Source organism: Pogona vitticeps, chromosome 9, assembly GCF_051106095.1.
Source record: "Pogona vitticeps strain Pit_001003342236 chromosome 9, PviZW2.1, whole genome shotgun sequence".
NCBI classification, from domain to species: Eukaryota; Metazoa; Chordata; class Lepidosauria; order Squamata; family Agamidae; genus Pogona; species Pogona vitticeps.
The window spans coordinates 15,661,585-15,688,684 of record NC_135791.1 but is presented as its reverse complement, the minus strand read 5'-3'; the positions used below and the strand labels follow the sequence as shown (position 1 = coordinate 15,688,684).

The window sequence follows — 27,100 nt, the reverse complement described above, 5'->3', positions numbered from 1 at the left end:
ACAGTTAGCAAATTTAAATTTCCCGCCCTTTCCCCCTGCCTTTTTTCGTTCGTACGTTGAAGCTCCGTTTGCAAGTAGAGGCAAAATTTTGTGGACGGAGCTGTTTGTAAGTCAAAATGTTCGTAGGTAGGAACGTTCGTAAGTAGAGGTTCCACTGTACAGTGGGGTCTTGACTTAAGAACGGCTTGAGTTAAGAACATTTTGACTTAAGAACCGCTCTCATAGTAAAATATTGACTTGACTTAAGTACTTAGATTTGAGTTAAGAACTGAAAAAAAACCACGTGGGAGGCAGGGAAAGTGCAAAATTTGAACTTTCAGTTAACTGTTGGCCAGTGAAAAGGGTGCCTGTCTGCTTCCTCACTCCTCCCAGCGTTTAGAGAGTGGATTGGGAGACAGTCTTCGGACTGCCTGGTACTGCCTGGACTGTATTTTCCCTGCCTTCCCTGAACCTTTCTTGACCTAAGAAAAAAAAAGAAACAAATATCCCCCTCTTAGTGGTCGAAGGCGGAATAGCAGCTTCCCATTAGTTTCTATGGACGGAAAAGAGCAGATACGGATCAAATGGTTTTCAATGCATTCCTATGGGAAATGCAGATTTGACTTGAGAACATTTTGACTTGAGAACCACCTTCCAATACGGATTAAGTTCTCAAGTCAAGACCCCACTGTATTCTGAGGACTGCAGTTAAACTCAGAGGGAACAGGGAAATTAGAGTGGACATGGCAGATGACATCATACTCCCCTGATGGTAAAAATGTCCTGAACTCTGACCTTATGAGCTCTGGCGCCATTACAAGACCACACATCCTACCCTGTTTCCCCTAAAATAAGGCTTAACCTGAAAATAAGTCCTAGCATGATTTTTCAAGATGTTTGTAATATAAGCCCTACCCCCAAAATAAGCCCCAGTTAAGTGAAACCCTGCTCTCCACCATTGTGCGGCAATCAGAAGGCGACATGATTAATTGAATAAATGTAGATTGCTGTACATGAAATAAATAAGACATCCCCTGAAATTAAGCCCTAATACATTTTTTGAGCAAAAAATAATATAAGACCCTGTCTTATTTTCAGGGAAACAGGGTAGTAATTTTTATGCTCAGCCTAAATATTTCTGTAGAGCACATCTTCCAACAAACTATGGGCAAATACGGTACATGGCTATTTACCCTGCACTTTTTGTCCGATTGGACACAGATGGATTTGAATTAAAGCCAGCGGCTACATGACATAAAGCTCAATGTGAGGAAGCCCATTGTGGGTCTTTATTTGCTCAGCCAGCAGGGGTGATTAAAATTTGTTCCCATCAAGTTGACATTGTTTTTGTGTCCCTTTTGCCAATGTGATAACCTAATCTGATGCAAAGAGCCGTTCAATGGGATATCAGTTTCCCTCAAATGAGCATCAGTACTCCCATCACAGTATCTTTTAAAAGTGGTTTTAACTCAATGCTAGATGAGAGTTTTACTAGGGGATCTAGGAGAATTGAATAAACAAAGAGAAAAGTAGAAATTCTCAATTGGCACCATGTTAACAGAAGTTAACAGCATAGTTGTACATATGTCTATGAAAAATTAATTGTCAATGAGGTCAGATGTATTCCTGGGCTAATGTTTACAGCTTAAATGTGCTGCTATGAAGGATTAATTTAAATGTGGCCCTTCAGTTGTTGATGAACTCCAGCTTCACCCAGATGGAGCAGCCAGCATGGCCAACAGTCAAGGATTATGGAAGCTGTAATTCAGAACATATGGAGAGTTAGATGTTCCTGTTTCCTTATCTAACTATTTAACTGATGAAATAGCACAGCGACCACTATGACACAAGTAGAAGAAAAGCAGTCTGCCTTGGTAAAAGATGAATGCATTGGAATGCTCATTATGAGAAATGCCATTTATCCACCTCTGGGCCTTTTTCTATTATTATAATGGGCAAATTTTCATTGATATGTCTTTTCCTGGTTTAGATTCAACTATTGTGATCCACACATTTGTAACTATGAACCTTGATAAGTACTAAAACAAATATTTTAGGAACTGTTCAGAGAAGTGCATGTTTGTTTGTGAATGGTTTACTTTCAAGAGGATTTGTATCTTGTGTACAGCACAATGTTTACTCAGAAGTACATTGGAGTTTTTAAAACTTCACATGCTGCCTGCAGTTATAGTTACTGGCCAGAATCCGGTCGCTTACACCCACCATTCTAAGTCTGTTGTTAATCTCTGAAGCAAATTGCCCTAGTTAAGAAGCTGTTATAGGTATTTGCTGTTGGGACCCCAGTTCTGTTACTCAGTGTGTGACACCAAATATCTACCTTGATTTGTAGCTACATGCCACTGAAATACAGTATATGCCAGTCATGTGTGGTGCCGTAATTTTTCACTTGGATGACAGCCATGATTTCTAAATTTCCCTCTATACATATGAAATTTTTGATGTTTACCTTATTTCTTTCTGCCCTCTCTCTTTTTTTAATGCATGCATGGCTATCCTGCTCCTTGAATTGTTTTTGACTGCCCTCCCCTACATTTCTGCTATTAGATTTTTATATTTATTATTTTTGTTGGTGTGTGGCTTGGCTGAAACCGGAGAAAAGAAGACCAGAGAAGTGTGGAGTTCTGCACAGCACTCTTATCTCTCCTTCCAAAATCTGAACACTACTGTACTTCCCTGCAATTCTACAGACGAAGAAAAAAGTCTTGCTGCAACCCCATGTAGTGTTTCTTGGAGAACGACTAGGTAGAACTAAGTTCTAGTCTCCTTTGGGTGGAGGGGAATGGTGCAGGTGTATGACAGATATACAGGAATGCTGTGATAAGTTTTTAAAGGACTTGGAAAAACTAGAACATTTTCAGAGGAGAATGACGAATACATGACCTGGAGACCAAGACATAAAAAAGGTTGGATTGGATATCCTTACTCTGAGGAAGAGGCAGTTATAAGTAAGTGCGGTATGGAAGTTAGAGATCCCAAGACTTGAGAATAGGGAGAGCCAGATTTAAGCCTCTACTTACCTATGAAACCCAGTGATTGCCCCTGTATCAATTTCTCCACATCACAGGATTGTACTAAAGATAAAGTGGGTTGCAGGTGGGTTGTGGACAACTCCTTAAAGCTCTTTGGAGGAAAAAAATATATTTACTAAATGCCTTTCATTGGAGGTTGGAAATAGACAGAATGGCATCTGAAACTGATGAATCCGGGTGGGTATGAATACTTATTCTCTTAAAAAATTGTACCAGATGCAGGGCTTTCAAACTGAAAGGACCAAGGGCTGCTGAATCAGAGTGTTCTGACAGCCAAGCGGAAAGTGCCTTTTCCTGAACCTGGCTATTTATATACAAGAACTGGCTGCTGTTCATGCTAGGGGCCAGCCTACTTGTTTGCAAAGTTATTTTCTCCCTACCCCACCACTTAGCACTCTATCCAATCTTGTTGCTTTCTATTCATGCAAGGATGTTGCAGGCTGGAATGGAAGAAAATGAAGCTTGATTATGATCTGCTGCAGGCATTTAAACAGAACAAAGTCATTTGCATCCTTGTTTGTGGTTTAATAAAGTCCAATGAATACTTAATTATGTTTGCAATTCATCTGACACAAAAAGTGCAAACATGCAAATACTCTTGTGCTTTTTCTCCTCTTTTGGTGGCCTGATTACTAAATGCCTCTTAATGAAACCTCCTTCTCCTAGAGAAATCTCAGAATGAGAGTGAAACCTTTTGCTACTGAATTTCTAAAATAAGAGTTGTAAAGGCTCTCATTGTTCACTTACTGTATTTGTTACATTTATAAGACAAATACGGTATCTTTTCTCTGAGAAGCTAGGGACAACATTCATGGCCCTCCTTAGCATTTTTATCCTCACCACAAACAGTCTAAACAATGGTGGTTACATGTGAACATAATGGTAATAATCATGTCCATCAAGTCAATTCTGACTCATGGCAACTTTTTTCAGGGTTTTTCAGGTAGAGAATATTCAGAAGTGGTTTACCATCTCCTTCTTCTGGGGGGTGTCCTGGGACTGTGCAGCTTGCCTGAGGCCACACAGGTTGGCTATGTTCACAGGAGGCACTGTAGGGAATTGAACTTTTAATCTCTGGCTCCTCAGCTAGAGACCAGAAGCACTGAGCTACCCAGCCAGCACATGTAAACATACCAGTTCTCGAAGATAAGCTTTATATGCTGGTATATACTGCCTTTGTAGGCATGGTACTACGTGGAAGGGGCTTTCCCACTGATGGAAGCCCATCTTGTGGAACTCTCTTTGGTCATTTTCTTCTTCATCTATGTCTTGCTGTCAACTGAAAACACTATGTGAACCAAAGCCTGAAAAACAGAATTGGAGGAAGATTTGCTGTAGCTGGCTAGACGGTTTTGGAAAGTTGTAGTCCAAACATGTAACTTTTGGTTTTATATATGCATTCATCTCTGCTGTTGCTTACTTGTGACTGGTTTCACTTTGTTTGTTTCCATTTTTATTCTTGCTGCTTTTTGTTTATTGTAAATGTGCTGTAATAATTGGAATATTGTTTTAATATTTACCCTGTTTTATTGAAAATAAGCCCTAGTATGATTTTTCAGGATGCTCGTAATATAAGTCCTACTCCAAAAATAAGCCCCAGTTAAGTGAAACCATGCCCTCCAGCATTGTGCAGCAACTAGAAGAAGACGACATGGCTGTATTTGAATAAATGTAGATTGTTGTACATGAAAAAATAAACCCTAATGCATTTTTAGAGCAAAAATTAATATAAGACCCTGTCTTATTTTCGGGGAAACACGGTATATATTGTATGCTCAATATTGCTTCCTTTGGGGGAAAAATAGGGGAAGGGAAGGGAAAGAAACCTCTTCAATAGCAAAAACGTCAAAATAAAAGATAAACATGCTCCAGCTGCCCCTGTTTATTGGCGGCACCTCTCATTTTTTGGTTCTTGTCTTTGGTACACCTCTATCTCTGTTCTTGTCTTTTTAGGCATGCCTTGATTAAGTGATGTTAGTGTGAGCCACCATTTTTCTGGGTCTAGTTTCTTCAGAGAGCTGGAAGGGACACCAAAGATCATGCAGCCCAGCTCACAGCAGAAGCAGGAAATCCACTGCTAAAGCAACCATGACAAGTGACCATTCAACCTTCACTTCAAAATCTCCAGTGAAAGGGTCTATCAACTCCCAAGGTGGTCTGTTCCACTGTCAAACAGCTCTTACTATCAGGAAGTTCTTCCTAACATTTCAGCAAAGTTACCTCTTTTGTAATACAGTGGTGCCTCACTTAATGATTGCCTCGTTAAATGACAAAACCGCTATGACTGTTTTGTGATCTGTAAAACAATGTTTAATAGGCAAAATTCACTTCCCAATGATCGGTTCCCTACTTCGGGAACCGATTTTTCACTACACAGTGTTTTTTTAAAACAGCTGATCGGCAGCTTCAAAATGGCCGCCCGCTGTGTAAAATGGCTCCCCTCCGTGTTTTTGGACTGATTCCTTGCTTTACAGGCACCGAAAATGGCCACCCCTATGGAGGATCTTCGCTGGACAGTGAGTTATTCAGCCCATCGGGTTTTCAATGCGTTTCAATGGGATTTTTTATTTTGCTTAACAAGGATTTCGCTCTACAGCAATTTCGCTGGAACGGATTATCCTCGTTAAGCGAGGCACCACTGTATCAATACATTACTTTGAATCCTACCCTCTAGATATTGAGGAAACAAGCTTGCTCCACCTCCACATGACAGCCCTTCAAATATTTGAAGGTGACTATCATGTCACCACTCAATCTTCCCTTCTGTAGGCTAAATACTGTAAGCTCAGTTCCCCCAGTTCCTTCACAGGGTTTGGCTTCCAAGACCTTTTACCATCCTAGTCATCCTCCTTTGGACACATTCCAGCTTGCCAATATCCTTCTTAATTGTGGTGCCCAGAACTGTAAGGTCTAAGTAAACAAAACAGAATTTTACTTCCATTGATCTGGACACTACACTTCTGTGCAACCTAGGATAACACTGGCTCATGAGTGAAACCTTGCTGATGAGTGAAACCTTGCTGATGCAACCCTAGGCCACTATTTTCAAGTCCCATTAAATTCAGTCCAGTGGGACTTGTGTTCTTAGACAAGTGCAGTGGTGAGAAGCCTGTGACCTTCTTGGATTCCAGTTCCCATGATCTCTAGAAACTGGCCATGCAGTTTCTAGAGGCTTAGTGCTGTGGGAATCCAAGGAGACTGGAAATTGTGGGAAGGGCCACAGTTTCCCTGCCTCAGCAGCCTTCGGGCATAGGGGCACGCATGCATCTTTTAGCTCATGGACATTCATGTACTGTACATTCTATAACTCTGGGGGATTCTGGGAGTTGTAGATCAAGAACACAAGTTCACACACCTCTGAACCACAGTACAGTATACATACCACTTACTCCTTCCCTTTCACATGCTGGTGTGGTCATCAACTGTTGAGTAGTGACTATATTTCAACAATGTTGTTTTAACTTCCTTAGTATATTTTAACTTAAAGAACAAAGTTTTGTTCAATTTAAATGCAGAACTGGGCCAGGACTAAATTTACATAGCAGAAAGCAGACTGAAACACTCAAGGCAGCCTTCCTTGATATTTATTTATTTATGTATTTATTTATTTTATTTTTACCCCGCCCCTCTAGACCATGTCTACTCGGGGCGGCTTACAAAATAAAACAAAACAGTATAAAAATATATAAAATCATACAAATTACAACTACAGTTTCAATTTAAAACAATTAATTTAAAGAGAGGATTACCAAGATATGACAATAGAGGTGTCACAACTTTGACCTGAAAAGTAGTGAAAGGGATGTACTGTAATTGCTCTGTGCCAGGAGGCAAAAGCACTTCATACATTCCTAGGGATGAGTCTCCTTTTATTTCCCTTTACAGTATTTCCAATCTCATAAGTGGGTAAATCTTGTAGAGCAGAGATAGAAAAGATGCGGTCTTCCTAAGGTTCTCGAACTATATCTCCCATCTTACTTCACAATTGGCTAAGGCTAATGGGAAATGCAGTCCAATCATGTCTGGAGAGCCATATGTTCCTCTCTTCTGTTGCAGTGACAAGGCTCAAATTTTAAATCCTGTCTCTTTGCACCTGAAAGGCTTTGACAGGAGAGATACAGTAGCTGTTGGTTATCCGTTATTATTGCATGATGATCTTTAAAGCCAAAGTCTGTTTAACGGTCTACTGGAGTTACTGCTCAGCTGTGCTTGATGTTGCAACAAAAATGTGCAATACCAAAGCGAGGCTGGCATGCAGAGCAAGACAATCAGCCCTGCTCCAGCATGGATCCTGTATTTCCACTGGGCTCCCTACCTCCTTTGTGCATTGCAAATCCGTGGTTTCTTTTCCTTCTCTTTACTGCCTATTGTAGCGAGGAGGCCTTCTGGGAAGGCATTAGGATGTTTCCATATTTAGCCCAAGGCTGAACAAGTGAGTAGCACTCTCAGAATGATAAACAGGAGTGGAGGCAAGAATTGTATCATTGCTACACTGATTGGGATGTGTATAAAATCAGGACCTGACCAAGACATTATACTGCATGAAGCCACAGATGAAGTAGTGTTTTCTCCTTCATTTCAGAAGCTGATAGGATTGCCCTGTGGTGAAGGAGCAAATCACACAGCACATGACGGCTACATCTAATGCTTGCCTGTGGCCTCATGGCAGCTGTTACCTGAAGTAGCCTCCTTACTCTAGCTAATGGCACAGCCGACTCTGCAAAGGGACAAAAACCCCAAGAATCACACGTTTTGACTTCAGTTCACTTGCCTATTACAGCTGGTACACAAAACATGCCGTTATATCATTGTTGTTATCACTTGGAGCTGTACAGCTACTTTTGACACTTAGGCCTTTGCCACCCTATGGATTAAGTTCTGCTCGTGTGAGATTAGGATACATGGGGAACATATGGAGGAATGGAGCACAAAACCTCAGGACAACACTCTCAATTCTGCCCTAAGCCCACCTATTTTAACCTTTGTTCGTCCAGGAACAAGTCTTTAGAGGACATATACAAGCTTGGGAAGGATAGGTTCCCATCCTTGCACTAGCAAGCACCAACGTGTGGGCTCATGCCCCTGTGGCAGAATGTTTTCACCCTCTGAATATTGGACAAAACCCTGGTTGCTCCACCTCTTTAAGGCTACACTACTTCTGCCACTTATCAGAGCTTGGAAACATTATTTTGGACTACAAATCCCAGTATCCTCCAGTTGGCATTGCCAGTGAAATTCTGGGAGTAGTTTCCTAAAAAAGGAACAGCTTCAGGAGTTGCCTATTATTACTGGCAGAAGTCATGTTTGTGTTAAGGGTGATGATCTCATTCTGATGGCTCCTGAGTATTGTCTTTCACAACTAAGAATGTTTTGGGGAGCTGCAAGAAAAGAAGGGGAATTCTTTACTTTCTGAAAATTCATAGGGTCAGTAAACTCATTCTGGTGGCAGCTGTTTTGAATAAAGACTTCATCCTCCCATCCCTCAGTCTCCATGGGCCCCTAATAATGAAAGAGATTATTTGGGAAAGACACGTTACTCACCTGTAATTGTGGTTCTTTGAGTGGGTAATTTGCGCATGTGCGGAGCCTAGTCAGAATATTCTAGAGCTTCTGCAGTAGCAAAAAAAACACATTAGTGTAGAGCCCTCCCCCTTAGTACCTTGGCACCAAGACTCTCCCTTCAGTTAGATCAAGTGCTGGATAAATAAGCATGGCATGACAGTGGGGAGGTTGGGTTCGTCATGTGTGAATCACAGAGGTCCACTCGAAGAACCACAATTACAGATGAGTAACCTGTCGTTCTTCTTTGTGGCCTCTGTGAATCACACCCTGTGTGACTAACAAGCTGTCTAACCCAGAGGAGGATGTCACATCAAGGTAGAGGATAACACAGCATGTCCAAAGGCCGCATCAGATTGTTGCCGAACATCCAAACTGTAATGTTTGATAAATGTGGACGGCTGTGACCATGTGACAGAGATGCAGACATCTGGAAGGGGAATGCCATGAAGAAACACTGTAAATGTTGCCACTGCCCTGGTAGAATGAGGGCGAAGAGATTGTGGAGCTGGCAGTTGAGCAAGCTGGTAAACTAGGTGAATAGTGGGAGCAACCCATTTAGATATCCTCTGCGAGGTCACTTGAAGACCTTTAGTAGGGAGTTGGTATCTGACAAAAAGTTGAGCTGAACATCTGAAGGGTTGCATGCAGGTCAAGTAGAAAGCGAGGGCCCTTCTTACATCCAAAGTATGAAGGATCTTTTCCTGAGGAGTAGTTGGAGACAGAAAAAAGGATGGAAGAACCAACAGTTGGGACAGTTGAAACTGGGAGACAACTTTGGGCAAAAAATAAGTATCTACAAACAGTTTGATCTTATCTGGATAAAACTGGAGATAAGGGTAATCAGATCGTAGGGCTGCGAGTTCACTGGCACGGTGAGCAGACGTAATAGCAACGAGGGATTTAGCCTCCACTTATCTTTAGCTTATCTTTATCGTATATTCTCCTTCATTTAGTTGTTCCACAAAAAAGGGTCTACCTTCTGATATCATCCAGAGCTGAAGAGTTGAAGAGTGCAAGAAATGCTGGAATATGCTCGGGGGAGTTTATCAACAACATAATGACAGCTGTGAACACCTCAAGGACAAATAAGAACTACACCATAGCACAGTGAGTTATCAGTACCTATTTAGGAACTAAGCTGCCGGGAGTAGCCAGAGCTGCTTGCCCCGGAGACTACACAGAAGGCAAGAGCTCCAAAGCCGAACAAAGAAGCAAAAAGATCTCATTAGAGATTTGTAAAGGCCAAGAACATGGTTGTTGCTAGAGCCCAGAAAACTCATGCTGGAGTCAACAATGCTGTAAATGCAGTCAATGTAGTTAACACCAAAGAACAATAGTTGACTACTGCATGCCTCTAGCTTCCACTAGCCCTCAAAATTATTCCAACTCTCACAGCCAGAGCCCCCCAAGGGAATTTGCTTCAAATATTCCATCTTCCCTGGGCAATCAAGATTTGAATACGAATGCCAATGACTTTCAATGTGACTTTCAATGTGATGATGCGGTCATTGATGTTTTCTCTGGTTACTCGATTGGCAATTGGTCAGTGGACCCAGATATCCAAGATAGGATCCCAATCTCTACAAGGGGTTCACCTGACAATAATTTCAATCCATCAAGTAGCGATCTAAGAGGCGTATCTATGGGAGTACCAACAGACAAATCTTATGGGTCTATATGTCCAAGTCAAGTGTAACACGAAACGTACATAGACCAATACAAACAGTCATCCATATGGTGCGATTCGCAGGAGCACTTTTGAAGAGAGGGCAAAAGCTGATGGCTTGGGACGGCATGTAAATTTAAAAAGGAATGCACTATCTTATGGAAAATTATATAGAACTGCTGAGCCCTCCCCCATTCAAGAGTACTACAGATGCAAAGGCAAGGCCTTTAGTCATCTTGATGAGCCTCTCCCTGAACTGAACTTAAATTATGGAGGGAAAGAAGTCTGTCCACCCTTTGAATCTGCCCCCAACAATATTCTAATTAAGCAACCTCGTGATTTTGCAAATAAATGTAATGATCAGAGAACTCAAACAAGAGGTGCCCCAATGATGGATGCTTTTCGAACAAGAAACAAGTCTTCTACTAGCCATCAAACTTTCAGCACACTTAATTATGAATGGCACCCTGACAACAGATACCTCTGTCAAACAGGTTCCTACCAAGATTGACTAACTCCAGATAACATAAAAAGTCAGCCTCTGAATCTTCTATCTTGGAACATCACAGGATGGAGGAATAAATTGGCTGATTCAGATTTTTTACACTATCTTATGACATAATTTGCCTACAAGAGACCTGGCTCCTGGAGAAAGATACTGTAAGTTTGCAGGGTTATAGAACATGGGAACTCTCAGCTCAAAAAACTTCAACCCCAGGTCGAGGAAATGGAGGAATGGCTATTGCAGTTTCCTCCACTATGAGATTGAAGGGAACCAAGATACCTGAATTAAACTCTAGGTATTGGTAAATTCTAGTAATCCAAGGCTGTAAAGCCAGGGCCCTTGATCTGCATCAATGTCTATCTTCCACCAAGAACAACTGATTCTAGCACAGAGGTTTGGGCCAAATTGGAGGACCTTTTAGACACACTATTATCTGAGTTTTTTAATCCTCTTTTTACACTTTGTGGTTATTTTAATGCTAAAATGGGAAATAGTTTTTGTATGATGGAAAAAGCCCTTTGCATGGAGCTCGGAGAAGATAAAAATATCTCCCAAACTTCCCATGACAAGGTAATCAATAAGTATGGTCACTTCCTCTTTCAATTGATTTATAAAATTTATCTTATATGTTGATGTACATCTTACCTAGATGCTGTTTAGTCGTTTAGTCGTGTCCGACTCTTCGTGACCCCATGGACCAGAGCACGCCAGGCCCTCCTGTCTTCTACTGCCTCCCGGAGTTGTATCAGGTTCATGTTGGTTGCTTCGCAGACACTGTCCAGCCATCTCATCCTCGGTCGTCCCCTTCTCCTCTTGCCATCACACCTTCCTAACATCAAGGTTTTTTCCAAGGACTCTTTTCTTCTCATGAGATGGCCAAAGTACTGGAGCCTCAGCTTCAGGATCTGTCCTTCAAGTGAGCATTCAGGGTTGATTTCCTTTAGAACTGATAGGTTTGTTCTCCTTGCAGTCCAGGGGATTCTCAAGAGCCTCCTCCAGCACCACAATTCAAAGGCATCAATTCTTCGGCGGTCTGCTTTCTTTATGGTCCAGCTCTCACTTCCATACATCATGACAGGAAAAACCATAGCTTTGACTATTCGGACTTTTGTTGGCAAGGTTATGTCTCTGCTTTTCAAGATGCTGTCAAGATTTGTCATCGCTTTCCTCCCAAGAAGAAGGCGCCTTTTAATTTCAGGGCTGCTGTCTCCATCTGCAGTGATCATGGAGCCCAGGAAGATACAATTTGACACTGCCTCCATATCTTCCCCTTCTATTTCCCAGGAGGTGATGGGACCAGTGGCCATGATCTTAGTTTTTTTGATGTTGAGTTTCAGACCGTTTTTTGCACTCTCCTCTTTCACTCTCATTACAAGGTTCTTTAATTCCTCCTCACTTTCTGCCATCAGAGTGGTATCATCTGCATATCGGAGGTTGTTGATATTTCTTCCGGCAATCTTAATTCCGGCTTGGGTTTCTTCCAGTCCAGCCTTCCGCATGATGTATTCTGCATATAAGTTAAATAAGCTGGGGGACAATATACAGCCTTGCCGTACTCCTTTCCCAATTTTGAACCACTCAGTTGTTCCATGACCAGTTCTAACTGTTGCTTCCTGTCCCACATATAGGTTTCTCAGGAGACAGATAAAGTGGTCAGGCACTCCCACCTAGATACTGTATCTCAAATGACTATTACACATGTTTAACTGATACGGGTGCCAATGTGGTAGACTATATTATAGGATCCTCTTCCGTGCTTCCGTATGTAGATTTTCTAAAATTTGACGACAGGCCAGAAAGTGACCATTTCCCGCTCAGAGTGTCCTTAAGGCTCTGACAAAACCAAGCAGGGGTATTCATTCAGGCCTTCCCTCCAGGTAATATCTGACTTTTTTGTTTATTCTTTCTTTATTTATTTTCTATCTTATCGTTGTATTGTGTATATTACAGTATGATTTATGTAATTGTTTGTATTATTTTATTGTCCTTTTTATATTGGAAGCCGCCTAGAGTGGTCTTTTAGATCAGATGGGCAGGTATAAATCAAATCAAATCAATCAATAAATAAAAGATCACAAAATGCTGGGTCATATATCAAGTGAAAAAAGGCTTAAATTATCTATAAAAGCCCATGCTAACATAAGGCAGATGTTGAACTCTAATAAACTCCAAGAGTTATGGTAACATGCTCTTCTTGGGACTCAGAACATTGGTAAAGTGTATCAGGACATAATTCTTGCACTCAAACCACATCTGACCGTCGCACACCCAGTAAGAATGTTGGAAGTTCAATGGTCTTGGTTTGATAGGGAATGTAAGGCCAAGAAAAAAGAGTTGAGAAGAGCAACAAAATGGATGAAATGGATTGGCACTGATGAAGCCACAACTTTCCTGCAACATCTTTGGAGGGAGTGTAAAGCCTTTCTTAGAGAGAAAAAGAAGGCTTATTACGTTGATAATTGGAAATCTCTGGGCCAGGCCCTCGTTGAGGGTAATGAGCCCAAGTTCTGGAAACAGATAGAAAGAGGCTTCTCACAGAAACCTTTTGAGATTGTCAGCTCCATTAGGCCAGAAGTATGGGTCTCCCACTTTAATAATATCTTTGGGGATAGTACCTGTACTAACTCCATACACATGACTCCCACTAATCTCCCTGAATGGCCACCTGTTTCCCCCATAGAAATTGGGGACTTGATCCTAAATTTTTGGAAAGGTAAGGCTCCCAGTGCAGACATGATCCCTGCCGAGGTCTTTGCTATTGACATTGTGTGGTGGTCCCCTATTTTAGCCAGTCTAGTTACCTATATTAACAACACAGGAATTCTCCCTACAGGCTGGGAAAACAGTATGGTGTTGCCAATTTTTAAGAAAGGTGATCCCATAGACCCCAACAACTTTAGACCTATCAGTCTTCTTAATGTGGCCTCCAACTTTATGCTAGATATACAATATTTTGAATAGGCTTCTAAACTGAGACAACAAACAATCATCTTTGAAGAACAGGCAGGCTTGAGGAAAGGCAGGAGTACAATAGATCAAGCCTTTGTCCTGCATCATTTAATAAGCAAATACACCAAGCTGCCCTACAAATATTTTTTGCTGCCTTCGTTGATTTTTCATCAGCCTTTGATCTGATAGATAAGAGATTGACTATGGTGTAAACTGGCTAAAACAAACATTGATAGGAGACTCCTGTGGTTTATACAGCAATTACCGTATTTTTCACTCCATAAGACACACTTGACTATAAGACACGCCTTGCATTTGAGGTGCCATCGGGGATAAAGGGGTGTGTGCGTGGAGGGGGGGAAATCAGGCGTCATCATGACTTCCCCTCCTTTTCCGGCATTAAACACCTTTTCTTTTCCCGGATCACTTTCCTCCTATACGTCTTTCCTTAACACCACTCTTTCCGTTTCTTTCAACTGTCCTCCCTCCTCCTCCGGAGAAAAATGTTTATCCCCCTCTTCTCCCCCTCTCATGACTCCTCCCTCTCTTCTCCTACTTCCCCCTCCTCTATCCATTCCTCTCTCTCGTGCCACTCCATCTCTCCTTCTTCTTCTGTCACTTTAAACTTTTTTAAAACAGTATTCGCTCCATAAGACACACACACTTCCCCCCCACTTTTTTTTGGGGGGGGAGTGCATCTTATGGAGTGAAAAATATGGTACACAAAGAAAATATGATGCAGGTCCATATTGGTCTACAAAGAGCTCTATCACAACAGATCTGTTTTACCCCAGCCTTGGGGTAAAACAAGGGTGCATTTTAGCAGCCTTTCTTTTCAAATTCTATATAAACAGCTTGATCTTGCAAATGGTTTTCCCCTCTTTTTCTCCCCAACCATTGGTTGTAGAAAGATCTCAATGCTACTTTATGCCAATGACCTGGTTTTGCTATCCTTGAACAAAATTGGCCTTAAAAGAATGCTATGTAAATTTGGGCAGCTCTGTAAAGAGGAAATGCTAACAATCAACTATACTAAGACAAAGATCATTGTCTATGGGAAGAGAGCCCCTAAACATAATTGGTCATTGGATGGGCATGTTACTGAACCGGTACAGTCCTTTAAATATTTGGGCATCCACCTTTGTGAGAAACTCTCTTGGAAACAACATCTAAATGCCACTACAGTGGTGCCTCACTTAACGAGTGCCTCGCTCAACGATGAATTTGCATAACAATGGCCTTTGCCGGAAATTTTGCCGCCCCACCTAACGATGTTTCCTATGGGGGATTTTCACATAACAATGTTTGGGACCTTGCTTCACTTAACGATGACAGTTTTAGGTCCCCTGTTTCGCTTAACGTTTTTTTGACAGCCCTGTTTTCGCTATTTTAAAAATATTCTAAAATGTTTAAAAAATGTTTAAAATGCTTAGAATCGTTAGTGCACCTAATAAAACCTTAGTTAAAGTAATTTGGCTTCGTTCTGAGTCTTTTTGAAATTTTGGTGATTTTTTTTCACCAATGAAATGTATTGAATAGGCTCCTATTGGAACGGATTAATCGGTTTTCAATGCATTCCTATGGGAAATGGTGTTTTGCTTAACGATGTTTTCATATAACTATGTTTTTAATGGAACCAATTAACATTGCTATGTGAGGCACCACTGTATATTATTAAGTTCCAGATCGATAGGGCAACTACAAAGATTTTTTTTATAGTAGAGGCAGCCAATTGATAAATCCTGCACTCAACCTTACCACAAATACTTTATGGGGCAGAGTTATGGGGAGAAGCAGCTAAGCCAAAATTGGAAATTTTGCAGAATAAATTCATGAGGCTGATACGGGGATCCCCCCGAGAATTCCCTTGGCTCATCTCAGAGCTGAGTTAGACCTTCCCTCAATTGCTGCTAAAACTGATCTGGTGTATTTTAGATACTGGCACAAACAACTCAGAGGACCTCTCCTTGACAAAGTGCTGCTGGTTAGAACAACTACAATTTGGCGGATGGGCACAACAGCGCTACCAAAAAGCTAAAAGCCTATAACCTCCCACTGGAAAAATTCTTCAGTCTAGGCCCCCAGAACCTTAGAAACCGGACTCTTGACTTTGATGCCAGTCAGGACAGGGCTGTTATTGTCAGGTCCCGTTTTTCCACCTGGTACCTCAACTTCAGTTGAATCATGCAAAAGCAAGTTACTTTGAGTCACTGACTTTTCCTCAGATCCACAGAGTGTTCACAGAACTTAGATTTGGGCAGATGACCACAGCATCTCTTGAAGGGAGGTATAAAGGAATCCCAGCGGAGGAGCGGAAATGTGTCTATGGCTGCAATCAGATTGAGGACCTAACTCACTACTTATTGTTCTGTCCTCTCTATGAAAACCCCAGTGAAAGATTTTTGTCCCCCATTATTCAGCTGTATCCCAACTGTACTCCAGTGGAAATAACAGTAAGACTACTCACTGATACACAGCTGTACATTATGTACTCTGTTGCACAATTTGCTCTGGCAGCTAAGAAGTTGAGGCTTCGATTTGTTAAGGTTCATAATATTGCATAAATGTTGAATGTAGTGACTTTGATATTATACACTATGCCACCATTCCCTTTTGTTTTAATTGTTTTTATGTAAGTCTGTCTTTGTAAAGGCCTATGGCTAGAAACAATAGGTACTATGTGTAATAGCAACGAGCAACTCGGTCTTAAAGGTGAGTAGTCTGAGATGCATTAACGCTAAGGGCTCAAAGAGGGCCCTTGCAACTTGTTGAAGGACTACTGTCAGGGACCACTGAGGTGATGGTCGACACATGTCTGGGTACATGTGCAACAGCTCTTCAAGGAAACGCTTCAGAGTAGGGGGGGTCTGAAGAACCAAGCTGCTGGAGAGGTTGGTGACTGATAAGAGATGATTGCAGCAAGATAAACCTTTAGGGATGAAAGGGAGAGGCCTTTCGTTTTTAGATGAAGTAAAAAACGAAGAACAATGGATAGGGAAGGACTGACTGATGATAGTGAAGATGCTGCAGTAAAGGACTGAAATTTCTTCCATTTGTACATGTAAGCCCTCCTAGTTGAGGGTTTCTTCACCTGATGGAGAACATTCATCAGGGAGGCAGAATCCTCCATGTTGCCAGATGAAGGGCAGGTAGGTCTGGGTGGAGAATTTGACCTTTGTTCTGTGTAAGTAGGTGAGGCAGGTGATATATGTCGGATAAGAGTTGGTGGAGAACCGGGAACCAAGGTTGTCAGGGCCGCCATGGAGCTATCAGGATAGCACTGGGCTTGTCCTGTTGGAGGCGAATGACAACTTTGTGGAGGAGTGGAAATGGTGGAAACAGATGAGTGAGTGACCTGGGCCAACGGCCTATGAATGCACCGCCGTGGGAGTGTTTGCCAACTCCTGAGTGTGAGGAGTACTGTTTGCACTTCCAGTTTGTCCGATGGTGGGTTTTCCCCCAGCACGTACAGAGAAGGAGAAAGGCAGCTTGGTCCAGTTCCCACTTGTGATCCTGGGATTCCTTGCGACTGAGAAGATGGGCCAGATTGTTGTCCTGGCTGGCTATGTGTATCGCTGTGAGGCAGATATGATGGGATAGGCACCAGTCCCATAGGCCGACAGCGAGACGCAGGAGGCTTGGAGAGTGAGTGCCACCTTGTTTGAGGATGTAATACATTGCGGTAGTGTTTTGGAGGGCCTGGTGTGCTCTGGTCCATGGGGTCACGAAGAGTCGGGCACAACTAAACGACTAGACGAGTGTTTTGGTAGTAATTTGAACCATTTTCCCAGTAAGATGGTGCAACGATCACCCACATCACTCATGCCATTCATAGTCATGAGCTGATTTGCATGAGCCTATGAGAGGACTGGAGAGGTGGAGTCAGCAGCTACATGAGGTTTGGCAGGAGAAGGAGGAGTCAGATAGGGCTGGTTAGAGAGAGAGGGAACAGATATTGAGAGAGATAAAGCTGGTTAGAAAATAGGGAGAAAAGAAGTATGTACTGAGAGAACTGTTGATTTGTTTGTATAAAATGTTTATCTGAGAAACTTCTGTTATTATTCAATCTGCTTCACTTCAATAAGTTCTGTTTCTGTTCACAAGTCAAGTGTTCAGACAAACACCATTTATATTGTGGCTTGAGGTAATCCACTGGTGGTAGCAAGAGGAAAATGCGACGTGAGCTTTTATGAGTGAAAGACAAGCAGGGGTCAGAAGGGCGAACACCACAGATGGTTTCTGAAGTCCTTGCAAGCTTTTATCACACCTAAAAGTTCCAGCTCGCTGATATGGAACAGCTTTTCTCTTTGAGACAATTGAGCATGAATCTGTAGAGATTTGCAATGAGCACCCCAGCCTGATAGGCTGGCATCGGTGGTGACTTGTATTTGAGGCCGTGGTTGGCGGAAAGGTCAACCTATTGTAAGGTTTTGAGTGGAGCGCCATCACAAAAGTTGGGTGGCGAGTTCTGGGGTGACCCATAACAGAGTATGAGGTGGGCTTATTAACGGGTCGAAGAGAGCCAGGAACCATGCTTGGAGTGATCTCATATGGAGGCGTACATGTTGCACTACAGAAGTCATAGATGCCATCATGCCTAAGACATGTTGAATTGTCAATGCGGGCACAGGTGCATGAGGGGTGAAGATGCGATGCAGGGATACGAGCTTGAGGTGCTTGTCTGTTGGAAGGAATGCTTGAGCATGTTTGGAGTCTATGAGTGCTCCTATATACTGAACAAGCGCAGGCTTACAGGCTTTAGCCTGGACTTTTATATGTTCACAGCGAGGCCAAGATCATGGAGAAGAGACTGTGTAAAGTGTATGTCTTGTTGTGCCTTGTGATGGGAGTGAGCTACGAGGAGCCAGTTGTCTTTGAGTAGTTCTATGGTGTCTTTGAGTAGCAGTGCTTGTATTTCGTCCTGCAAAGTTTGTGATGGAGGTGTGATGGTGTGCGATGGCGGAGGGAGCTGGTGGAATTGTTGCTTCGGACAGTGGAAAGGACCTAAGTATCCATGGTGATACTTTCCCATGCAGGCAAGTGTTTCCAGAGGGCAGAAGGAGGAACGTGAGAGTGTGTTGGGATCTTGGCTGGCAAGACATCAAACATGACGTTTAGGCTTGCAGTCATTGCGCCCGATTGTGGTCTGTTGGTGTGGTTTGGCCCAGTAAGGCTGGTGTTTGTAGTAAGGTGTATAAGATGTTTGTCTCTGAGGTTCTTGCTGGGATTTTTGGTAAAAGCTGTAAGGGCGCCACCACTGAGTGCGCTTAGGATGTTGTTGGTATGTAGGGTAGACTCCCCAACATCCGGCAGCTGTTCTTTTCTTTTGGACATTTTTAAGGATGTTGTCTATTTCAGCGTTAAAATGACCTGCCCTGTCGAATGGGATGTCTTCAATATGCGCACGCACATCTTCAGCGAGGCCAGCAGTTCTCAGCCAGGAAAAGTGACTAAGAGCCACGGAGGTAGCCATGGATTTAGTGGTGGCATCAACAGTATGTCTGGCGGACAGCATTTGTTGTTTGGCAACCAATAGCCCTTTTTGTTGGATGGTTTGTGCGAGCACCTTTTTGTCCTCAGGGAGTGCATCAGTGAGGGTGGACACATTGTCCCAAAGAAAATGCTGGTAGGCACCCATGGCCCCTTGGTAGTTGGCAACCCTCATGATAAAGGCAGCGGAAGCATATAGCCATCTCCCCATGGAGTCAATCCGTCTGCTGTCTTTATTAGGTGGTATGAGGCCTTGTCAATGTTGGGCAAGCGAATGCTCTTATGTGGTTGGTGCCCTCAATGATGTGTCAGAGGCTGAGGTGGTAGACCTGTTGGGACAGAATAGGGTACATTGTCTGGTTGCGCTTCAGCTCCTTGGACATTGGGCAATGCAACCAGGGAGGACTCGCTAAGAGAGCCAGATTATTGAGGGCTAGCAGGGGAGGATGTGAGTTGGTCAACTTGCTGCTCCCATTCTAGTGACTGTGATGGGGATGTTTGATGAGATGGGAGCCCTTCTTCATCCAAGGGTGAGCCGACACATATGAGATCTCCGGATTTGGGGAGCTGCAGGGTCAGGGAATTAACACTTGGTGATTTTGCCTTTCAAGATTTAGACTTCTCTGGTGGCGAGGTTCTGGAGCTGAAGACATATCAGTGGACGGTTTCCTCTTAGTGGATGTTTTTGATGTCGAGGACTTCGATGTCAAATGCTTGGTTTTGTGCCCTTTTGTAGTCTTGGTCAATGTTAAGGGAGCATCGGAGCGCGATGATGTGACTTAAAAGTGCTGTTTTGCTGCTTAGGAAAGGGCTCTGTCCATGGCTTAAGCTTGTGAAGTAGATTTACAAGCAAGCTGAGCCATAGATTTAGCAGGTGGAGAGACAGCTCCCATAGCTGAAGCTTTAGACTGGAAAGGCGACTGTGGAGAACTCCACGTTTAGAGTTTTTACAGTGACTGCACATGGAGGTTTGGTGGGCCTCACCAAAACAAAAAAGACATTTAGTGTGGCCATCTGAAAGTGGAATTTTGTTCTCACAGACCATGCATTGTTTAAACAGGTCCACAAGGGCCATGAAACAATTGATAAAAGTTTCGTGGAGGGGGGGAGCTTCGGCTTTAAGGCCAGAACAATATTTTTATTTCTTTTCTTTTTAAAACAACAAACATCATCATCATCATCATCATCATCATCATCATCATCATCATCATCATAGGGAAAGATTAAAGAATCAAGGATGGACTATCTTTTGTTTTAGGTTAAGACTCACAGAAGCAATGAACGAGGCTCTCAATGCATAGATGAAAGAAACTGAAGGAAGAGTCTTGGCGTCAAGGTACATTTACTGAGGGGGAGAGGTCTATACTAATGTGTTTTTTTGCTACTGCAGAAGCTCAAAATATTCCGACAAGGCTCCGTGCATGCGCAGATTACACAGGGTGTGATTCACAGAGGCCACAAAGAAGAACCATATTTATTTTGCAAAAATTTGTCCTGTCTGATGACATCACAAACCTTATGCTGCAGAATTTACACAAACAGGATTGCATGTAGTGAACCTCTTATCTAAGCTGCAGAGTAAGTAGCATTCCTTACAGATGATAGAGCAATACTTTTGGACAAATGTGCAACTTGTACTGATTGGATTGGACATTATCAAGGTACAACCACATTGGTAAAAAAATGCAGGAAATGCTCTGGGACTAGGATGTGCTGATTCTTTTTTTTTAACCATTGACCACATGATGCAAACAGTAACACAGATCAGCCTGGACTATCCCTGCTCCTCATCCATAGTTTTTGCCTCCACTGTCGGGCTTCTATTTTTAAAAACAACATTAGATCCATTCTCATCAGTTCAGGCAGGGTGGTTGCTTAAACTGATGTAGAAAAGCTGATGAGCCTGTTGTGAGGGTCCGATGTTATGCATTGCAGGGCCTTCCCCTTCATCAATAATTACACCAGACTTAACATGCTTTGCCAACTCTGGAACATTTATTTCGGTATCAACAAGTAAACTAGTGTCTTTAACCAATGAAGAGTCTTTGTCTCCTTCCACCAACAGGGGTTTCTAGTCTTCAACAACAAAAGGAGTGCCGTAACTAGAGTTCCATCATGTTCCTGGAAGGTCTCGTGGTGTCCAGTCCCTTAATGACGTGGCCGACGGTACAGACAACAAGGGCACGGCCATCTCTCCAAGGAGAACTTCCCACTTTGGACCCCTCCCTGGATCCAGTGTTTGCCAGATCTCCTCAATTCTTCAATCTTCATCATCTCCTGAACTCGCCATTTGTTTCTATTACGTCTTTCTTCCTCCACTGTCTCTTTCTCCGATCTTATCTTTCTATGCAACTCTCTCATTTCTGTCTCTCCCCAGTATAAGGGTCGAGGTGGGATCACTGATTTTCTCCTATAGTCTGCCTCCTCTCTCGGCACCCACAGCCTCTCCCACTTCTGGGTCCGTGGATCTTGCATCCAGATCCATTCCCAGCCAGGAGGTAATGCCCCCTCTCTTCCTATCACTTCTCCTTCCCCTGCTTCTATCTCCTCCCCCTTTCTACCAGTCCTTCCTGCCTCTCTTGACTGTTCTTCTTTAATTCCCATCCCCCTCACACTTTGGGTCAAGGCCTCTTCTTCAGTTTCATGTATGGGCTTCCCGGGGACCTCCTCCAGGGTCAACGGGGATTCATCTTTCTTTTCTCTCCACACTCAGTCCCTTTGTAGAGGATGGACGGCACTCAGGCGAGTGGTGGTTCTGACTCGCCACCTGCCTCACAGCAGTGGGCACAGAAACTGAGACCAAAACCTCTCTCCATTGGCAAGACTTTTCTTTATATTTTTAAATAGCTTAGGAATAGAGGGGAATAACTCTCTGAGCAGCAAGATTACTCTTTTCTTTTAAAGAAAGGATATCAAGATGAGAACATGAGAGAAGGAAACTCTTGTCTACAACATATTAGGCAGTGCCCTTGTAAATGTGCTACCTCCACCTCCACAATAGATCTGCAAACAAGGCTTCCCTCCTCCTCTCCCTGTGGGGTCAGCTAATGCAAACAGACCTGAGGAAACCCAAGTTCCCTGGTGCAAATTCACAAGTGAATATGAGTGAATTTGCATTTCCCTCACTGTGTAGTAACACCCTCAAGCTGTTGCATGGGATGGGTAAAACGACCCAGGTGCAACTGTGCTCAGAGCTTGGAAACATTATTTATTTTAGACAACAGCTGCTGGAATCCCCCAGTCCTAAGCTCTAGACATGTTGATTGGCTTTTATTAGCTGCTGCTTTAAGAAGATCAACAGAGGAGATGTAAGATTTATTTTTTTGCTGCACCCCTGCTAAAATGCATGCATGTGGAGGAACACACATCAATTTTCACTACTTACCATGCCTATGCCTCCCTCCCTGCTGAGTGTAAGGACTGCTAGTAGGGGCCTCACTCATAACTGCTCAGCACACAATGGCCCTCAGCCCTCTGTGGCTGGTTTCACTAAGTACTGTATCTTGCAATGAACAGAAACTGAACTTTACAGAAGTTTTCAGTTTTGGTCTATCTGGCTGCCTGTCTGGGCAGTGTTTTGCCTCAGTCACAGCAATCCAGGGCAGGGCCTCTCCTTGGGATGCTGGCACTCTGTTGAACTTAATTTTAATGGCCTGAAACTTCTGTTAGCATTTGCAACAGAAAGAGGAAGCAAAGCACAGTTTTTCTTGCTGAAGTGTCCATGACTGTTACTGATAATTCTATGTTCTGAACCACATCTTCCTGCACATGTTGCAATATGACACTGAAACCCAGGCATTTTGCAAGGTTTAATACACTGATCAGCCACAACATTAAAATCACTGATAGGTGAAGTAAATAGCATTGATTATATTGTAACAATGGTACCTGTAAAGGAGTGGAAAATATTAGGTACCAAGTGAACAGTCAGTTCTTGAATTTCATGTGTTGGAAGCAGGAAATATCGGCATGTGAAAAGATCTGGGTGACTTTCAGAAGGGCCAACTCGAAAACAGCAAGTCCTGGTATGCAGTGGTTAGAACCTACCAAAAGTGGTTCAAGGAAGGACAACCAGTGAACCAACATCAGGGTTGCAAATGCGCAAGACTCATTGATGCACATAGGGAGCAAAGGCTAGCCCATCTGGTCTGATCACACTCAGACTATTGTCATTGAAAATCTTACCGCTGGCCATAATACAAAGGTGTCAGAGCACACGGTGCATTGTGATTTGCTGTGTCTGTGGTTGCATAGCCGCAGACCAGTCACAGCGCCCATGATGTCCACTGCCGAAAGTGCCTACAATGGGGATGCGAGTGTCAGAACTGGACCATGGAGGAATGGAAGAAGGTTGCCTGATCTGATCAATTACATTTTCATTTTAAATCAGGTAGGTGGCCAGGGGTGTGTTTACCAAGAGAAGAGATAGCAGCAAAATGCACTATGGGAAGAAGGCAGTTTGGCAGAGGCAGTTTAATGCTCTGGGCAATGTTCTGCTGGGAAACCTTGTCCTGTTATTCATGTGCATGTTACTTTGACATGTACCACCTACCTAGAGATTTGTGCAGACCACATACTCCTCTTCATAGTACAGTGGTGCCTCGCTTAGCGATTTTAATTGGTGCAGAAAAACATTGCTATGGGAAAACATCGCTAAGCGAAACACATTTTCCCATAGAGATGCATTGAAAACCGGACAATCCGTTCCAATGGGAACGGATTGCCGTCCTTAAGCGAAAATTGCCATAGGAAAAATCGCTAAGCGAAACGCGGTTCCCCCATTGGAATGCATAGAAACCTTTTCAATAAATTTCAATGGGGGAAAAAAATCACAAAAAATTCAAAAAGAGTCAGAACGAAGCCAAATTATTTCAACAAAGGGTTTATTAAGTGCTCTAACGATTTCAAGCACTCTAAACCCTTTTAAAACAATTTAACACCTTTTAAAAATAGCAAAAACGGAGCTGTCAAAAACATCGCTAAGCGAAACAGGGGGACCTAAACTGTCATCGCTAAGCGAAGCAAGGTCCCAAACATTGCTATGTGAAATTTTCCCATTGGAAACATCGCTAGACGGAGTGCAAGATCACTCCTAAAACCTCATCGCTAAGCGATTACATCGTTAAACGAGGCAATCGCTAAGTGAGGCACCACTGTAATGGCGTTTTCTGATGGCAGTGGCCTCTTTCAGCCCCTTTCACCCTGCCAAAATGCAAAAGTTGTTCAGGAATGGTTTGAGGTAGAGTACATGACAAAGAGTTCAAGGTGTTGCCTTGGCTTCCAAATTCCCCAGATCTCAATCTGATTGAGTATCTATGGAATGTGCTGGAACACCAAATCCAATCCATGGAGGCCCCATCTTGCAACTTGTGGGATTTAAGGGATCTACTGCTAATGTCTTAGTGACAGATACCACAAAACACATTGAGAGGTCTTGTGGAGTCCATGCCTTGGCGCATCAGAGCTGTTTTGGCAGCATAAGGGGGACCTATATGATATTAGGCCGGTGGTTTTAATGTTGCGGCTGATCACTGTAAATCTTTGGGGTACCCCAAAGAGTTGAATGATTGACTGAGCAGGTGGCTAGATTGGCAATTTATCCTGCAGTTTATGTCAGATTGCACAGATAAATCTGAGTTAAAACCCAGTGACTAGATGGTCTAAATCTCAATGCAGGGAAACCCATTCTCAAATTGAGTGGGGAAATGACTTTTTTAGTTCAGCTGTCAACAGCTGGTTACATTTTTAAAAAATTGAGTTGGCAGTGCTTTTGCCCACTTTTTGGCAATGCAATTGCCTGACCCAAAGACAAAAGGGCACTTGAGCAGGTGACTTCCCCTCAACTGAGCACCCTTAGTCTTCATGCCATGTCTTTTGAAAAAAAGCTTCAACTCAGCACAGGAACAGATTTTCACTAGAACACAAAGTGAATAAAAGAAGAGGGAGGTGGAAATGGCTAATTAGCACCCCAAGGGAGCATCTGCTGCTGAAGCTCTGTGCAAATGGGGTTCTCTGCCTGTGCTATGCTGACTCCTGAAAACTGTTGCCTGGATAGCTACAGTGATTCATCTGGGTAAACACAATTTGCTAAAGTCAATACAGTCAAACTGAATTTCTCCTGGTATGTAGTCACACCCTGACTGCCTCTTTCTGGCACATGTGCACTCCTAACCAGTAAAGTCTGGTGACTCCAACAGCAGTGGAACACTGAATGTGGTCTGGGTTTTAGTCCAAAGCTTAAGGATGCTTCAGCAAAAGTTCAGACTAAATCCCAGAGTGGATCTACCATCACACTGACATTGGCCCCATGTGCCTCTGCTGCTCCCTTCTATCTCCCCTTCTTCAGCTTTTTTTGGGGGGGGGCTTAAACAATGTTGTAGTGGAGCTAGGGTTTGCAGAGTCAGAACACCAGGACCTTATGTTCAGCAGGAGAGAGGATAATGTTTGCCACCCATCAAAGGATTCCATGCTCCCCTTAACCAATTTCCATGTTAGTCTGGAGTGAAAATATTTACACAGCAACAACATATCACTTTGGACTTCTCTGTAGTAATACAAAGCATTTGAAGGTGGTTTGGTCTTGGATGGGCAATTGAGATCCACTGGCTTTACAAAAGGCCTGTTCCTGGTGGAACTAAACAACTGGACCTGGTTTACTGATATGCATTGATGCAGCTGCCTGCATGTTGAGGCTTTCCTTGATAGTGTATAACTATGAGCAGCTGCACTGAAAAATTTACCACTGGAATGGGAATTAATGGACTCAGTGCACTAAAAAGGAGTTTTCCTCACCTAGTGGCATTTCCCTCTCCTGCTCCATTGCTGTCTGCTATCTCTGTTTTTCCTTCCATTCTCAAAACCCACTGTCACTCTGTCCATCTCTTGTTTTTGAGAAGAACAGAATGGCCTGGTGAGGCCATCTGTAAGTGAGTAATGCGAATGTGATTCCCCCAGATCAGAGATTTCCTATGGGGATGAAGAACATAGCATAGAGTGTGTTGGTGAAAAACAAAACAAAATATGAGTACATTAAATACATGATTGGAAATGCAACAGTAACACAGAAAGACAATGCCCAATCTCTTTGATTTCCTTCAGCAGCAAATCAGTTTCCGTGCTCAAGACCTGCATTCTTAAAAATGCCCTTTCCTCTCAGAAGATAAGCAACAAAAATGAAAAAAGCCTAGCTTTGATTGACAGGGAATTCTGGGAGGTGGGAAAGGATATTGAGGTGGCCTTGTCTCCAACCCCTACCTTGATGGCACATAAGGGTTGCCACAGCATTCTAACAGGCTAACTTGGATCTAGGCAAAAAAGTATTAACACATGCTGTATATTCCTTTGGCTTATGAAAAACTCTTACAATTGCACATTAAGCTTGGAAAATCTTTTCTCTCTCTTTCTGGAGATTTAGGATGGCCATGGAAACAGGATACAGGGTGATGCAACAATCTGGGAACAAGCTGTTAGTCCTTAAGGGAAGCTCCATTTCACATACCTGATAATAACTACAGCAAGTCAAGCACTGTTTAGCGAAATCTGTTCACGTGAGAGGAGCAGAGAGTAATCCCATCAATGAACAATAGTTCCAGGCCAAGAAGTGCATGAAGTGGCCTTTTGTCACAAGCATTTCCTGTTATGCTGCAGGCTAAGTTTGTGTACTTTGACTGTGGGCCAAAAGGGAAGAGAAAGTGCAGACCTTGGAATGATCAGTGGCATTGAAAGCAGAAGGCAATTCTGGGATCATGTTAACAAGGTCATCTCTGTGGTTGTTGATAAGTCGGGATCTAGTTGCACCATAGGTCCTTTGATGCTACAGCTTTGTTCTGGAACAAAACAAAGAGCAGCAGAGGGTTTCCATGTGTGGTCAGGGGCTAAGCAAGGATTTTTCACATACAT

At 42.9% G+C, this 27,100-nt stretch overlaps 1 long non-coding RNA gene across 1 annotated transcript in view; it reads left to right on the top strand.

Annotated features, from left to right (window-relative positions):
• LOC140702074 (uncharacterized) overlaps positions 1-27,100 on the top strand; it is a 40,892-nt gene that overhangs the window by 7,244 nt on the left and 6,548 nt on the right. The window contains exons 2-3 of the long non-coding RNA XR_012081116.2: positions 20,460-20,537; positions 21,267-21,367. This is a non-coding gene — a long non-coding RNA (uncharacterized LOC140702074). The remainder of the gene's footprint in view (positions 1-20,459; positions 20,538-21,266; positions 21,368-27,100) is intronic.